Source organism: Asparagus officinalis, chromosome 10 (genome assembly GCF_001876935.1).
Source record: "Asparagus officinalis chromosome 10, Aspof.V1, whole genome shotgun sequence".
NCBI classification, from domain to species: Eukaryota; Viridiplantae; Streptophyta; class Magnoliopsida; order Asparagales; family Asparagaceae; genus Asparagus; species Asparagus officinalis.
This window is the reverse complement of record NC_033803.1, coordinates 8,478,577-8,495,218: the sequence shown is the minus strand read 5'-3', so window position 1 is coordinate 8,495,218 and position 16,642 is coordinate 8,478,577.

Below are 16,642 nucleotides of genomic sequence, written 5' to 3'. Positions count from 1 at the left end.
TTAGCATTTTCGATCTAATTTCATGAAACTAGGTCGAAGTTGGTTAATGAAACTTCACAGGATTGCTAATCTCACGAAGCCTTAATTAACGATTTCGACTTAATTTCATAAAAGTATATCTAAATTGCTAATTGAGTTAGGACCAGGTCGAAAATTATAAACAAATGTTTAAAATGGTTCGACTTTAAAATTCTGTTCTTTCTTAAAACACCCTTATACCTTAAAGTATTTGCAGAATAAGGACGTTATTTTTGACCGTTGATATTGATACGTGGCGCTTATCAATAACAGTTACAGTCATGTCGGCGTCAGCATCACAGTTTGGTGGTCTGTAACCGCTTGATGTTGACACGTGTTGGTCGTAGGTTTAATCACGGTTGCTTTCGCAACGATGAGGCATGTGAATCTAGCTGGGCGATTTCGCACGTGCAGCGGGGGTGGCAAGATTATGGAAGCCGGGCCGACTGCGAAAATGCCGAGTTCTATTGGTTGAAATGCGGAGTTTGGTGCTTGTGATTGGCAGCGGATTTGTTTGCTGCATTGTTTAGGAAACAGTGCGCCGGGCACGTGGGATTTGCCTTCAGAGGAGTTATCGCCGAAAGTGCCCCTTGAGCCTGGAGTGTTCGGACATCTTCGTCTTAAATTAGGAAAATTGACCTCTAGAGACTAGAGTCCTGTATATGCGTATAAAGGAACTAATTGGGTCTTACCCGCTTTGGATTAGAAATCTGATTACATTATGTACCATTTACGTATTCAGCTTACTAGTGTGCACCCCGTGCAAAACACGGTCTTCTATTTTTTAAGTACTTATGATATTTTGAGTCGTCAAAGTATGACCATTTGTCAGCAACGGACAGATGTACCCTACATGCACCGCTCAAATCAAAGTGACGGCCAGGACCACCAAGAATCTCGACTTAGTTGACTCGCCAAGTCGACATCTCCTTAGATCATCTCGAAGGACGGTATTTGTCGGTCCTCTTATCGAAGACGACTCGCTACGAGCACACTCGACCAGTTATTTAACACCTTGTAAGGTCGACTCGAAAAGCGTTCCTTCTCGACACCCCTTGCTATAAGCCAAAAGACGAGTTCAATCTTGAGCATCCCCCGCTGACAGCGTGTCAATATCACATTAAATGCTTGTTAGCCGTCATCATTCATCTAGTTCTGATAGTCTTCATAACATATCGGACCACGTTGGCACCGTCATGCCCCCTATCACTTCACATTAAAATGCTGAGGTGACTTCTCCTCCACTCATCGATCGACACTTGTAAAGTAGGTGCTGACGTAGCGACCATCTCATACTCGTTTGCCATCATCCTATACTCGTCCAAGATTACCGTCCTACCCACTTGTCACCATTATAAATAGGGGTACTATTCTAAATACCAGGGTAAGCAATCAATATCTCAAAACTCCGCTGCACTACACTTAAGAACTCACACAGTTCATCACTTTGCCACTCAAGTCTATCAACTAGCTTGATCGTCAGAGAAACAACGGAGGAACTAGTCTTCATCCTCTTACGAGTTGCTATTTGTACAGTCAGAAGCTACTCAACTCAAAACCAAATATTCAGAGAAGTTAGCGGTCCCTAATCAACCTCACCATCATTTTATTATCCGTTTGATTATTAACAGTACCATATTTTGAACTTGTCTTCATCTAAGTGTTAACATATTTGATTTAATTATTGTACGCTTAAAATTAGAAATCATATCTACTCATATATACTTAAAGAATGATCTAAGTTTAAATACATTTGATTTAGAAATTATATCTACTCATTTATACTTGAAGGAGAATTCACGTTTTAATACATTTAATTTGCTTTGTTGTTTATAATACAGTAAATTACTATAGAATGAATAGTAGCTTCAAGTACAGAGGCTCGTATCTGGTTTACTGTTTATCCTATAGTAATTACTGCAGCGTGAACAATGCCTTCGAGTGTGGAGGGGTAGGCCTGGTTTATTGTTTATGTTGCAATAATATAGCATTTTCTATAGCGTAAACAGTGATTCTTTGGATCCTCCTATAAGTATAGAAGAATAGATTTCAAAACAATTTTATTATTACACTCGATTTTGTTTTCTATTCTATAGTTTGTGGAATTGGATAAGGGATAGAAAATAATGTATGGGAATATCTGAATATATATTCATATTTGGAGGTATATGAATGCTGATACTGATATTTAAGTAAAATATTTGAATCTGTATTTGAATATCTGAATGTACGTATAGATCAGAAAAATTAATTTATATTTACTTTTACATCAATGGATTTGATGTTTTCATGTTTATGATCCAAAGCCTAACTTTATGCTTTAGGTTGTGCTGAGCGTACTGAGGACAACACATTAGAAATTTTATTATATTCACTAGTAGAAAACTGAGTATTGGCGACGGATTCAAATCCGTCGCCAATACTTATTGGAGACGGATGCAATCTATCGCCAATGTTCCGTCGCCAATAAGTATTGGCGACGGATTAGATCCGTCACCAATACTTATTGGCGACGGATTCAAATCCATCGCCAATACTTATTGGAGACGGATGTGATCTGTCGCCAATGTTCCGTCGCCAATACGTATTGGTGACGGATTAGATCCGTCGCTAATACTTATTGGCGACGGATCTAATCCATCTCCGATAGGTATTGGCGACGGATTAATCCGTCGCCAATGTTCCGTCGCTAATACTTATGGTGACGGATTCGAATACGTCGCTAATACTTATTGGTGACGTATTCGAATCCGTCGCCAATACTTATTAGTGATCCGTCGTCAATGCTAATATGTCCATCATAAAAAATTAACATTAGTGATTGATTATCTCATTGTTAATGAGTAGCCCCATAAAAAATTAAGAATTATTTAAATATTAGTCCCTCAAATCTATAATATTTTAAATGTAGTCCAATACTATTTTGTTCCACGCAGGTAGATGATAGCTTGAGAGCTGAGGACGTGGAAGTCTACTATGATCTAGGACAGTTGTTTGGTAGCCTTCTCAAGGGCCCCCTGCTCCCCTCTAGCGCCGACGTCGAGGAGGCTGTAGTCACAACTTTGTTACTGGAGGCATGTCCCTTCTTCAGGGAGAAGTGATATATGCTTCCTGAATTTGAATTTGCTTGGAGAACGAATCTAGTAGTTTTCTCGTCAATAAATGAATGGATGTTTGATGTAAGTTTCCGATACTTATTACTTCCAATGAATGTATGAATCAAGTCTTTATGAAAAATCTGGACATATGAATAAATAAGGGCTAAATTTCACAGACTACTCCTTCACTTGGGTCGTTTCTGTCATAACCATGTGAACTATTTTTAATGCTATGAAAGCTTTCTTAACTTGATATCTCGGATTCTCTACAATCTTGATTGTAAAGAATGCATGCAATTAGTTAGGTGTGCTACTACTATTGGCCTCGGATTCTCTACAATCTTGATTGTAAAGAATGCATGCAATTAGTTAGGTGTGCTACTACTATTGGCTAATCTCAGTGAATCCACAGCTAAAGGTATTTCATATTATTTAGATAGTTAATATCAAAAATTGAAGGGTTTTGCACATAACTTCTTTAGCGGAATAAATATACCTTGATATTCGATTAGTATTAGTGAGTTTTTGACTATGACTTTGATTAGTTTAGAGAAAATGATGCGAAAAGTAAAAATGATGAGAAAATGGTGAGATACCAATGAGAATATCATTTTCAGTTATACGTGGTACGAACATGTAACCATATTCATCTTGCTATTGATATACGAGAACTTATCATAGCCCTTTTTAATTAATTAGGAATTCTATGTTAATTTTAAAATTTATTTATTTTTATTCTTTATGCTAGTAGATAAGATGACCTCTACTACTATGGGCTTCATTTACAAATGAACTTGAGCCTGTAAACATCATTAATCAATTTGAGAAGAGCTAAATTAGATTTAATCACTAAAAATCGGATGAAAATAGTTTGGATAGAGTTCTCTGAGAGTTTTTATAAGGTTAAGAGGAGAAAGAGCTGTCGAAATTGAGTTCGAGCGAATATAATATATGTTAGAGAATTTTTTTTAATGGATATGGGTTTCCATGTTTAAAAGTTAAGAGAAACTAATAATAATAGTTAGATTTAAAGTAATATTTCTTTACGTTTAACTGGTTTTAACTAATTGTAAATATTGTAATGATTTGAGGGATGTAATAGAAATTTTCATGATTTGAGTGAGTAATTTGTAAAAGTGCCTTTTTTAAAAAAAAATTCTCCATTTTTAAAGTGCTGCCTAAATGAGAAGTAAGTTATTTGTAAAAGTGCCTTTTTTAAAAAAAAATTCTCCATTTTTAAAGTGCTGCCTAAATGAGAAGTAAGTTAAACTTGAATTTCATTGAGCTATAAATATAATATTATAAAAATATGTCATACTAATTGTCCCACTCAAATTGTCTCATTATCTTATTTTACCTTATTTTATCCCACTCAAATTATCCCATTGGGTAAAATTACCCCATTGGAACAATTTACCCCAATGAATAACCCCCCCTTAAGGATGTAATAGTTAAATTTGAAAATAATAATAGTTAAATTTGAGGGTTGCACTAGTAATTTCTATGATTTAGGGCACTAATTTGAAAATATTAAAACTTTAAAGGATTAAAACTAAAATATTCCAAAAGATTCACAAACCAAACCCTAGCAGCCGCTTTTTCCTTTTTTTTGGTCGGGGATTTTTTTTCTTCTTTCTACGTTTTGTTTTAAGGAGGGGAAAGAACGATGGGGGATAGATTTTGTTATTGTTATTTTTGAGGGGGTGAAAGAGATGGGAAATCATCTGCTGGCCAAAAAATGACTTTATTCCTCGTCCGTTTTCTCGTGTGTGGATGAAAAATGAGACAAACCTGCTTTTGTTTATAGCTTTAGGCCATGAGGATCCGTTTTCTCGTGTTTGGAAGAGGAGTCTGTTTATAAAAGCTTTCTTTTTTAAATTATTAAAAAGTGTAGAATGGGTGATGAGTTAGTGGAGTTTGCAGGATATGGGGGTAGATAAGGTTGTTTTTTTGTTTGTTGAAGAATGAAGAATGACCGACTACAATTTCATCCCTGTGAAAATAAATTTCAGCTGTTCCCTGTGAAAATATTTCATGATTATTTTCTTCACAGCTATAATAGTTCACAACCTTATTTTTATTTTTTAAGCCAGAAAACCAAACAATTTTTATTCTTCACCTAACTAATTAAATATTTTGGACTTTGGTTGTACTAAATCGCAGACTCATTATTTGAACGCCTCCATCCTCAACTCCAACCACCGTCGGCATTGTCCACCTCCTTGAAAGGTTTTTAGTCTTCACATATTTCTAGTTTTTTGTTTTTTAATATTATAAACTTATTATGCAATTAATGTTGTTGATTGATCATATCATGCAAATGTAGTTATCCTAAACCTAAATGACCTATTTTTAACTCTACTTTCACAAAAATGTTGTATTACCCTAATCCTAACCTTAATATCGTAATGATCCAACAATAACCAATACTATTCATGTCTTACTAAAACTGAACTTAAATGTTACTCTAATGCCAATTATACATAGTGTGATATATAACACAAAAATATGTTATATATCCATTATAGGTGAATAAAAAATTAGTTAATGGTAGCCATAGATCCCCGTCCAATAATTACTACCAACTTTTTTAGAGTTATAAAATAAGATAGACGACTCAAATTTCAGTATGAAATTTAATTCTATACCGAAAATGATCGTTTACCTTATATTATAAGTAGAAATAATTGGTACGTAACTATTGGATCTGTCCAGTTCGGATGGGTTAGGAATATAGTAGTGCACACATCTAACTTTGTATACTTTGTGCATTTTTATTTCTAGAAAATTTTGGTCGCACGTACTCGTTGTTCTCCGTGTACAATAAGCGTATGTTGTTATGCGTGTCGATCTATTATTTACCGATTTCGGTCTATTATCGATACGCATAATAACATCCGCACAGTGTACTCGGAGAATAATGGGTAGGTGTTGCCGAAATTTTCTAGAAATAAAAATGCACAAATTATTCAAAGTTAGATGTAAGTACTACTATATTCTTAATGGGATAGAAACCTTCCTATGTCTGTGTGTGCTTACAGTCAACTACACAAAAGAGAGACTATGAGTTCCTTATTTTCGAATCAGTAGTCTTAACACATACATACTTATGTACATTAGCTGCATTGAGTGTATATAAAAGGGGAGTGGAAAGTGGGATAATTCTCAAAACTTATCTGACTTAAAGTTCCAATTCCATTTGAGTAACACCTTAAAACTCTATTTTGGTTCCAGTTCTAATTGACTGAAAACTTTACATGAGTTATTCCCATTCTAGTTTTCATTAACCATTAACATGTTGAACAAAAGTAGTTACAGAACTGCCTAGTTGGTTGCACCCCATACTTTTGAATCTCTAATTTACCATAAAAGACAAGTAAACATGGTGAATCATATAGAAAGATTTTTCCTGATGTACATATTTGTTATTTGTTATTCTATTGTTATTTGTTATTTGTTACATGACTATTCTATTGCTATTTGTTATTTAGGAGGCGCTTGAAGCTTCACAAGACTTTGTCTTGTCCCAGTCTCAGAGCATAGAGAACACTCCTACCAATCCTAATCGCATGACTAGAGAGCAGTGGAGGGAAATTATTGATGGAGTTTATGGCTCTAGACCAATCAAGAAAGGGAGGGGCCTTTATCAAGTGCAAAAGTTAGGATAGTCTCCACTAGCAGGAATATACAAAGCAACATGCCCGTGACCTCAAAGCGACCATGTGGGACATCGTACGTCGTGGCTAAAATTGGACAGTATTTAATGGACAATGTTCAACCCTCCATGTTTTTTCAATTTATTCCCATTATTACGCGCGAGCTAGGAGGTGCACAATCGACTTGGGATGTTGTGCAGCGCCTCAGTGATTGTCCATCGTTGAAGGAGATTCTTCCTGAGTTGATATACTTAGAGATCTTTAAGTTGTCGTTTAACGAGCATGAAGTTCATGGTGATGAAGATGTATGTATGACGTGACATATATGTATTTATTATGATACTTTTGGTATATATATCTTATTATTGGTAATCCTGTCATAAAAGATGAAACCGTCTTCTAATCAACATGTAGATATACTTTTCATGAACATCAACATGTTTATATTTCTTGATAAACATTGTCATTATTCACCTATAATTCATAAGCTTAATCATTTTGGAACATACAACATCACTTCTGATCAGTGCAAATGGAACATACAAACATCACAATTTTATAAATTCCTACTAATATAGGAAAGAAGATACAAAAAGTACATTTGAACAAATGCCAAGCAAATCTTAGGGAAACAAAAGCTTAATTAAATGTTAGTAGGAAAAGTAGCACACTGATGGTTCATTCCTTACAAAAATACTCACCCTTTAAAAAAATAAAAGGAAGCTACTAAAGCAAATCACTGCAAAAGCCTTCATCTATATGCTTCTAAAGAATCTTTGGACACATCTTTTCTTGATTAGGAAGCTTTAGCCCTTCCTCTTTCAACAACAGTCCCTTATAAAAGTTGAGAGATTTGGAAAAGTAAAAGGCAATTTTTGGCTAAGTGTATTTATTATGATATTTTGTATATATATATCTTATGTGGAGTGATAATCTTTTCAGTTTGGAGGAAGTACTCCCGTAGGGAGCAGCAGTACGATACGACGTTCTAATGCAGACGATGCTGATAACAGGGATGCCGACAACGACGAGGAATGAGTGATACTTGTGTGTTAATACATATTATGACTTTTGGAGTTTACATATATGTAATATATTTGTGATTTTATTGCGTAGTGAATGAATATTATTTGAGCATGTGAGATATATTGTGATTGTGGTATATGATGAGTATTATTCGATATGGTGGATTGATGGATGAAATTGAATGAGTATTCATTTGGAATGTGAATGAATATCATGATTGATTTTATGATATATTGGTAAATATTATCATTGAATTGATGTTGATACAGGTTATATGTGTATTCTCTCGTATGGGAGGCTACCAAAATCGATTTTTTTTTGTGTAAATATATACATTGGCGACGGATTGCCCCGTCGCCAATAAGCATTAGCGACGGGAAAATCTGTCGCTAATGTTTTAAACATTAGCGACGGGTAGATCTCTGTCGCCAATGTTTAAAACATTGGCGACGGATTTCCCCGTCGCCAATACTTATTATTGGCGACGGGTAAACCCGTCGCCAATACTTATTGGCGACGGATTTATTGGCGACGGAAAGAAGCCCGTCGCCAATATGTATTTGTGACGGATTTTGGGGCATTGGTGACGGATTTCCCCATCGCCAATGCCCTGTTTTCTACTAGTGATTTGAACATCTTTCATGTCTCATTGTCAATGCATTTTCACTGTAATATGTTTTTTTCTCATGTATGTGTTTTATATTTGTATGTATATTTCGTCATCTGATATGTATATGTAGAAAATGGCGAATGATTTGAGAAAATCATGCAAACACATGAGTACAGGAAATCCCTCGGGTCGGTCGACCGACGACATAGGCCCGGTCGATCGATAGACTGCTGAATTATAGGATTTGAAACCCCACTCTGGTCGGTCGACCGAACGGGTATGGCCGGTCGATCGAAAACGTGTACATTATAGGGTTGATTTTTCAGCTCTCTAGTCGGTCAACCTGTCACATGTGTACGGTCGACCGACAAGCGGTTATGAGCCTGTTTTGTTTTCCTGGTCTGTTTTTTATTAGGTTTTGATATAAATAGAAAAACACGTTTCTAGGGTTTTAGGGGAGCGTTTGAACCAGAGAATTGTGAGTCTTTTGAGCACTTTGAGAGGGAGATATTGTCAAAGAGTTGAGACATTTGGTTAGGGTTATATTTGAGTAATTTTGTGAGTTGTAACCCATTATATTTCTCCATCATATAGTAAAATCTCTTCATCCTCTCCCTGTGGACGTAGGCAATTGCCGAACCATGTAAATCTCTGTGTTTGGTTTGATTTGTGTCATATTTTGGTGAATTACACTCGTATTTGGTTTAGTTCTCTTCTCTCATCGCTTACCGACTTGTTTGGTTATAGAGCACGTTTCCATACGGTGCGCAACAATTGGTATCAGAGCTCTAGGGTTTTTCTTTGGGTGGAGGAAGATTCATTGTTTGAAGTTTGGTTCTTGGAGTTCTAGGTTTCATTAGAGATAGTGTTGCGGAGTTGTCGTTGGGATCTCGCTTTCGTTGTATGGTTAGGAGATCGTGTTGGAATCCTATCTAGAGTTCAGTTAAGTAATTTCTCAATTCTATCAAAGTTTGAATCTTTCTTTACAATTTGGAGTTTGTAAGTATGGGAGAAGAAGTTGGTGAAAGTAGCAAGACAATGATGAGTACATTTCAGGTTGAACTTCAAAATACTAAGATTAGTGTATTGATGTATGACAGCAAAATCAATTTTGGTTTGTGGATGAGCAATGTACAGGACGCTCTCAATGCTCAAACTTTGGAAGAGAACATCATGGTCCATGAGAGACCACCGAAATACGATGAGGCGATATGGGACAAGATGAATAGGAATGCTTGTGGAGTGATCAGGTCTTGTTTGGAACAAGAGCTGAAATACGACGTGATTGGGGTGACGTCTGCGATGAAGAAGTGAGAGATTCTTAACAACAAGTACCTTATGAAGAATGTTGAGAATCGGTTACACGTGCTGTGAAGATTATTCAGATTCCAGATGTCCAGGGGTACCTCACTTGCGACTCATGTGAACAACTATACAAAGTTATTATCGAACTTGGCAAACATGGATGAGAAGATAACGGACGAGTACAATACGATTATTTTGTTGGGCTTCTTACCCGATGAGGAGTATGATACCTTCGTGCACACTTTGGTGAATGGTAGATCTTTCATTACCTACAGTGAAGTGACTAATGCATTGATGAATTATAATTTGAGGAGGAAGGATAAAAAGACTTCCCGAGCTAACACTTCAGGAGAGACCTTATCAACGAGAGGAAGATATCCATATCCAAAAGGTGGCAATAGAGGTAGGTCAAAGTCAAGAGGCCACCACAATTTAGCGAAGAACCAGTATGCGTTTTGTAAAGAACATTGACATTGGAAGAGAGATTGCCTGAAGCTCAAAGAGAAGGAGAATAGCAAGAAGAATGACCCGAAGGTCAATGAGATGAACATCGCTAGAGGTGATGATTCCGATGATTCATGCTTTTCTCTATTGATTACTCCAGAAGTGAACCATGTGGATGCATCTGATTGGATGCTAGATTCTCGTGCTACTTATCGTGTGACTCCCTGACAAGATTGGTTTGTATCGTTCGAGAGACTCGATGGGGAAGTGGCAGTTATAGAAAATGATCAATCCTATGGCATTTGTGGGATAGGTGTCGTCATGATCTGGATACACGATAGAGCTGTTCGTGAATTGAATGAAGTAAGATTCAGTCCTCAGTTAAAGAAGAATCCTATTTTCGTTAGAGCTTTGGAGGCAAAGGGATTCAAGGTGACATTTGAGAATGTTATAGCGAAGGTTAACAAGGGATCTTTGGTGGTGATGAAGGGAGTTCGTAGTAAGAATTTGTATTATCTGAAGGGAAGCACCGAGATTGGCCAGGTAGCTTCAGTTATTTTAAAGGTAGACGCGAGCAGACTTTGGCACTATAGGTTAGGACACACATGTGTAAAGTCACCACATGCTATGTGTAAAGTCATCACATGCTTTGCGCAAGCAGGGGATATTGAAGGGAGCCAAGAATGGAAAGATAGAATTCTGTGAGTACTACGTTCTTAGCAAATATAAAAGCAAAGTTCGGGACAACCATACACAGGATGACGGGCATATTAGACTACATGCACACGGATGTTTAGGGTCCCACCAAGACTGTATCACTTAGTGGTCGATATTGGTTCGTCATATTTGTAGATGACTATTTTAGGCATTATTGGGTGTACACCATGAAGTATAAAAATAAAGTCCTAGAGTTATTTGTGGAGTGGAAGAGAAGGTTAAAACTGCAGACATGGAGAAAGATCAAGACATTGAGATCCGACAACAGCGGCGAGTACACTTCAAACCCCTTTCAGCAGCTATGTTGAGACGAGGGCATAGAGAGGTACTTCACAGTTAGTCATATACCATAGCAAAATGGGGTGACAGAGAAATTGAATTGGTCTTTACTGGAGAAGGTCTGATGTTTGTTATCGCAGAGTGGTTTGGAGAAGATCTTTTGAGCTGAGCTACTTTCATATGGGAGCCACCTCATTAATAGGCTGTCTTCATCTGTGATTGAGGGAAAAACCCCTACGAAGATGTGATCAGGAGAGCCAACACGTGATTATGATCAGCTCAAGATATTTGGGCACCCTACATTTTATCATGTGAAGACTGATAAATTAGAACCTCGAGCTAGAAAGACCATATTTATTGGATTCAAGCGTGGTGTGAAAGAATTCAAGCTTTGGGATCTAGTTTATAAGAATATTGTGTTGAGTAGAGATGTCACATTCGATGAGGCTTCAATCTTGAAGCTTCTCAGCTCTCATCAGGTAGAGAGCACCACGACAAATGAGATATCACAGTAGGTGGAGATTGATGCAGCTCCATATTGTCCAGATGGGACTATATATATTAAAGTGTTGACTGAGGTGACGCCAGGCGAGCACGACAATGATTTGTAGGATACATGTACAGTTGAGCAGGATCAGGGACCGACGGTCTAGGTTCAAGATTCTATTGCAGTTCGGAGGCCGGGGAGAGATATACAGATACCAGCGAGGTATACAGACACAGTCATTGTGTATGCACTTTCGGTAGAGAGTGTCGATGAGATGGTTCCTACTATATTTAGAGAGACCAAACAGAGTTCAAAGACTGATTTGTGACAGGTGACTATGTAGGAGGAGATGAAGTCTCTTCATAGGAACGACGCATGGGAGCTTGTCGAGCTTCCAAAGGTACAGAAGGCTATTGGTTGCAAATGAGTGTATACGAAGAAGGAGGACACTGAAGGTGTTAGGTCTCATGTTATGAGCTTATATCTTCTAATCTTATTTTGATGATTACAAATAATTCCTAATATTATTTGTCTAGTATTTATGTTTCCTGTAGGCATCAAAAATTGCCGATAGGTCCCCGCAAAAAAGCTCAGTGTTAACGAATGACGATGAACGTCACTACCTGGTTCACAAGAGTTCGAATGATGTCGGTAAACGCCTGAAGCGAATCGATGAGCTATGCGAACCAACAGAATTTCAGAACAACGGGGATACGGATTGATCGGGAACCCCGCGACCGCTGCAAAAGAAGCAGCGCCCTTCGTGTCCCGTTCACCCCACTGATAATTCAACCATGGGGGCTGACAGAGCTCTTCGTCAGAATTCCAACGCATCCGAAATCAATTAAATCCGAGTTGGGACGACGAATCAACGGCAAACACACCCGGAAGAACCTCGGACTGAACTGAGGCACCCGGGGGTGTCTCGGCAAGCTCGAAACACCCGAGGGGTGTCTTGGCAAAACCAAGACACCCCAGGGGTGTCTCGGCCAGGCCGAGACACCCCAAGGGTCTTTTCCTTAGTGTTTCCCCTTAGCGGTGATACTAAGTAGAGCGAATATCTCGATTATCCGAGATAGGAGCTGTAAACTTCTAGATCTCACGCAGATCGACGAAGTTCTGCTTCTATATCCCTTCACGGATAGACGAAGCTCTGTCCGATTTTTTTCGGGATCAGATCTGAGTGCCCCGGTGGTCCACGGATATCAACGTCCCCGTCACAGGCCAAAGACCCACGCAAGCAAGAGATGACAAACAACTCTTGCGTTTGTTTGAAAAGAGTTGTATTTATTTTGTTTTCATTGTGTATCAGTCTTATAAAAAGGCTATCTTTTTGTTTCATTGTAACGATCGAAGTTGTAATGAATGCAGCAATGAATACAACAACTTTTTCCGCAAACAAGCTGGCGACCACAGTGGGAGCCAACGGCATCGCAACCGACGCCGTCGTGACGCAACCAGCACTCAAGATCGGGGTGAATGAAGAACACGAGCTCGATCAACAACAGTTCAAAGAAGGCCTCTCTTCCTCCTCCTCCAGATCCGCCTCTCCAAACGGGTACAGAAAGGTAACCTCTTTCATATATCTTAAGCTCAATATTATACACACATAATTTAATAGTTTATGTATTTTATCCACAAAAGTTTTTACAAATAAATAGATATATAATACTTATTTGTTTTCTATGTGGATAAGTTGTTTTGGTTTAGCTATATAGATATGAAGCAATATATATCTTCATTTTCAAGAGAGCACGACAAAGACAGCGTCAACGTCTTGCTCGACAGCTGGCCGAGGCTTTGGAGCCGATGGATGGGATCCGCTATAACGTAGATCTAAAATCCAGGCAACGCCAGGAGCAACCACGGCAACCAACCAGCCCCTCCTCCGAAGCAGAAACGAATAAATGGGTTCATGTCAAAAGAACCCGTTCTACTCTCGAGGAGCGAATCCAGAAGCGCCGCGCCTTGCGTGCGCATGCCCGAGCCCTGGTCTAAAAAGCACGAGAGATGCTAAAGAGAGAGGCAGTTAAGAGATCGCCGAAATCCGAACGAGTTTGGATGCCGAAGGCCAAAACAACGCCTGAAGTAAAAGCAGGTAATATTGCTCTCCAACCTTCATCAATTTCAGATCCCGAACCTCTGGAAAAGCCCCACCGCAGCGCGGATTTCCCCAAGTTCAAGAATCCTCCGAAGGATCGTACCGGTGCTCTACCCGAGAATCGAGGAAAAGCACTTGTCAAAGGGAGCTGGAGATCGCTGAAGGAGTTTCAAGCCAACACCCAGACCGGGAGTCGTACACGACCTCTTAACAAATTGATTGCTGCGACGACCCACTTGGCGGTGCATGCAGAAAATCAGGAGCCCGTTAAGGTTTCACCCTCACAAAGGTGTGATTCCAAACGTGCGACTCTTGCAGAGGCCAATAAGGTAGTGTTTACTCAGAAGAAGACGCGTCGGACAGACGAACGCGTTATACCTGAGAACCCATGTGAGCAGCCGTAGGCAATGACTTTAGGGTTTTTAGCTAACCCCCAGCCTTTAACGGGTTTGATTAGCCTTTACCGACTACCGTTTGAGTCGGGCTAGCATGCGGATTGTTTAAGTCCGTTCCGCATGTGACGTTGTGCTAAGAGAGTTAACGCTCTTAGTGCTACGATATTGAATACGTAGACTTCGTCTTTCTCACGGGAATAGACTACCCGGCGACGCGTGTTAGGCGTTGACTTTAGGATTTTTGGCTAATCCCCAGCCTTCAACGGATTTGATTAGCCTTTACCGACTACCGTTTGAGTCGGGCTAGTATGCGGATTGTCTCAATCCGTTCCGCGTGTAACGTTGTGCTAAGAGAGTGAATTCTCTTAGACTTCGTGCTATGATTTTGAATACATAGGCTTTGTCTTTCTCACGGGAATAGACTACCCGGCGACGCGTGTTAGGCGTCGACTTAAGGATTTTGGGCTAATCCCCAGCCTTCAACGGATTTGATTAGCCTTTACCGACTACCGTTTGAGTCGGGCTAGTGTTCCGCGTGTAACGTTGTGCTAAGAGAGTGAATTCTCTTAGACTTCGTGCTATGATTTTGAATACATAGGCTTCGTCTTTCTCACGGGAATAGACTACCCGGCAACGCGTGTTAGGCGCTGACTTATCCTTACTTAGGATTCAGGATAAAATTCCCCGTGCGTGTGAGGCACGGATTATGGTGTTATTAATAACAACCTGTCACAATGTTGAATATGTGGTCTTTTGTCCTTTTTACGGTCAAGGACTAACCGGCAATGCGTGTTAGACATAGGCTTTGGGATTTTTTTGGCAAACCCCCAGCCATCAACGGGTTTGACGTGCCTTTACCGGTTACCGTTTGAATCGGGCTAGCATGTGAATTATTTAAAACCCGTTTCACATGTAACGTTGTGCTAAGAGAATTGCTTCTCTTAGACTTTGTGCTATGATGTTGAATACATAGGCTTTGCTATTGTTACGGGAATAGGCTACCCGGCAACGCGTGTTAGGCGTTGACTTATCCCTGCTTAGGCTTCGGGATGAAATTCCCCGTGCATCGTGTGCCCGGATTTGAAGTTGAGAATCGTGTCTTTTCTAAAAGCAAAGACAGACCGAGAAAAGGGAGAGGTGCTGAAGAGGAAGAATTTTATATTCTATCTTCGGCCGGAAAGGAGACTCGGGGTGGGATCTCCACCCCCAGAATCCGGAAAGGTGAAACTAAGAGTGGGATCTCCACTCCGAGAATCGAAAAGATTCAAGCAACCCTAACTTTTATAGGTTTGATTGCTCAAATTGAAAGTGGACCTCTCGTTCATGGAAGGGAACTTGAGGTGGGATCGCCCACCCCCAGACTCCGGAAATGATGAACTGGGAGTGGGTTCTCCACTCCGAGCATCGGAAAGGTCCGAGGAGAGGAAGAATTTTATATTCTATCTCCCGGTGCTGAAGAGGAAGAATTTTATATTCTATCTACAGCTGGAAAGGAAACTCGAGGTGGGATCTCCACCCCCAGAATCCGGAAGGATGAAACTAAGAGTGGGATCTCCACTCCGAGAATCGTAATAATTCGGATAACCCTAACTGTCGGAAGGTTTGATTACCCGATTTGGAAGTGGACCTCTCGTTCATTGGGGGAATCGAGAGGAGATTTTGACTGTGGCCCTAACTGTACGAAGGTTTGACCCAGCAGGAGTTTGAGATGACCCTAACTGTCGGAAGGTTTGATCACTCGATTTGAAAGTGGACCTCTCGTTCATTGGAGGAATCGAGAGGGGATTTTGGCTTTGGCCCTAACTTTTATAGGTTTGACCAGAACGCAAAGAGAGTGGAATACGAGTAGCAAAGAAAGTGCCAACTCGTATCATCACTCAAAGGGAGACTTTAATGTTAGGCGTTTAGGACCTAGCACGTTGAGTCTGAGAAACGCCAATGACTGGCAGATGGGAATGTTGGTGGGTCCACTGTCGTTTGATTTGATCAGCGGATGGTTTGGTGAGGAAAGATTAACCTACCAGAAGATTGGATCTCTTCTCACAAAAATAACTCATAAGAGTTAGAGAATAAGAAGAGACATTCTGACCTTCAGAGTTCGAACGTGAATTTCTTATTCACCAATTCCACAATGATTGGGTTATCCCTAAGAATACCCATGTGGTATTCTTTCGGGAACTTCCCGATGCATTGGATTATCCACCCCCAGCTTCTCTCTTGGAACTGGGTTTGATTTTGTTGTCCGACCGGGTTATCCTTAAGAATATTAGCGTAATATCCTCCAGGAACTTCCCGTCAATGGTAGGAAATAGTTTAGACTCATATACCTATTGGAGTATCAGGGAGCAGTTTAACCTCTTATACCGGTAGGAGGAATGAGAAACAGTTTATACTCGTATACTCTTTGGAGTCGTAAGAAGCAGTTTATACTCTTATACTTATCGGAGTGTTGAGAAGCAGTTTATACTCGTATACTCATCGGAGTGTTGAGAAGCAGTTTATACTC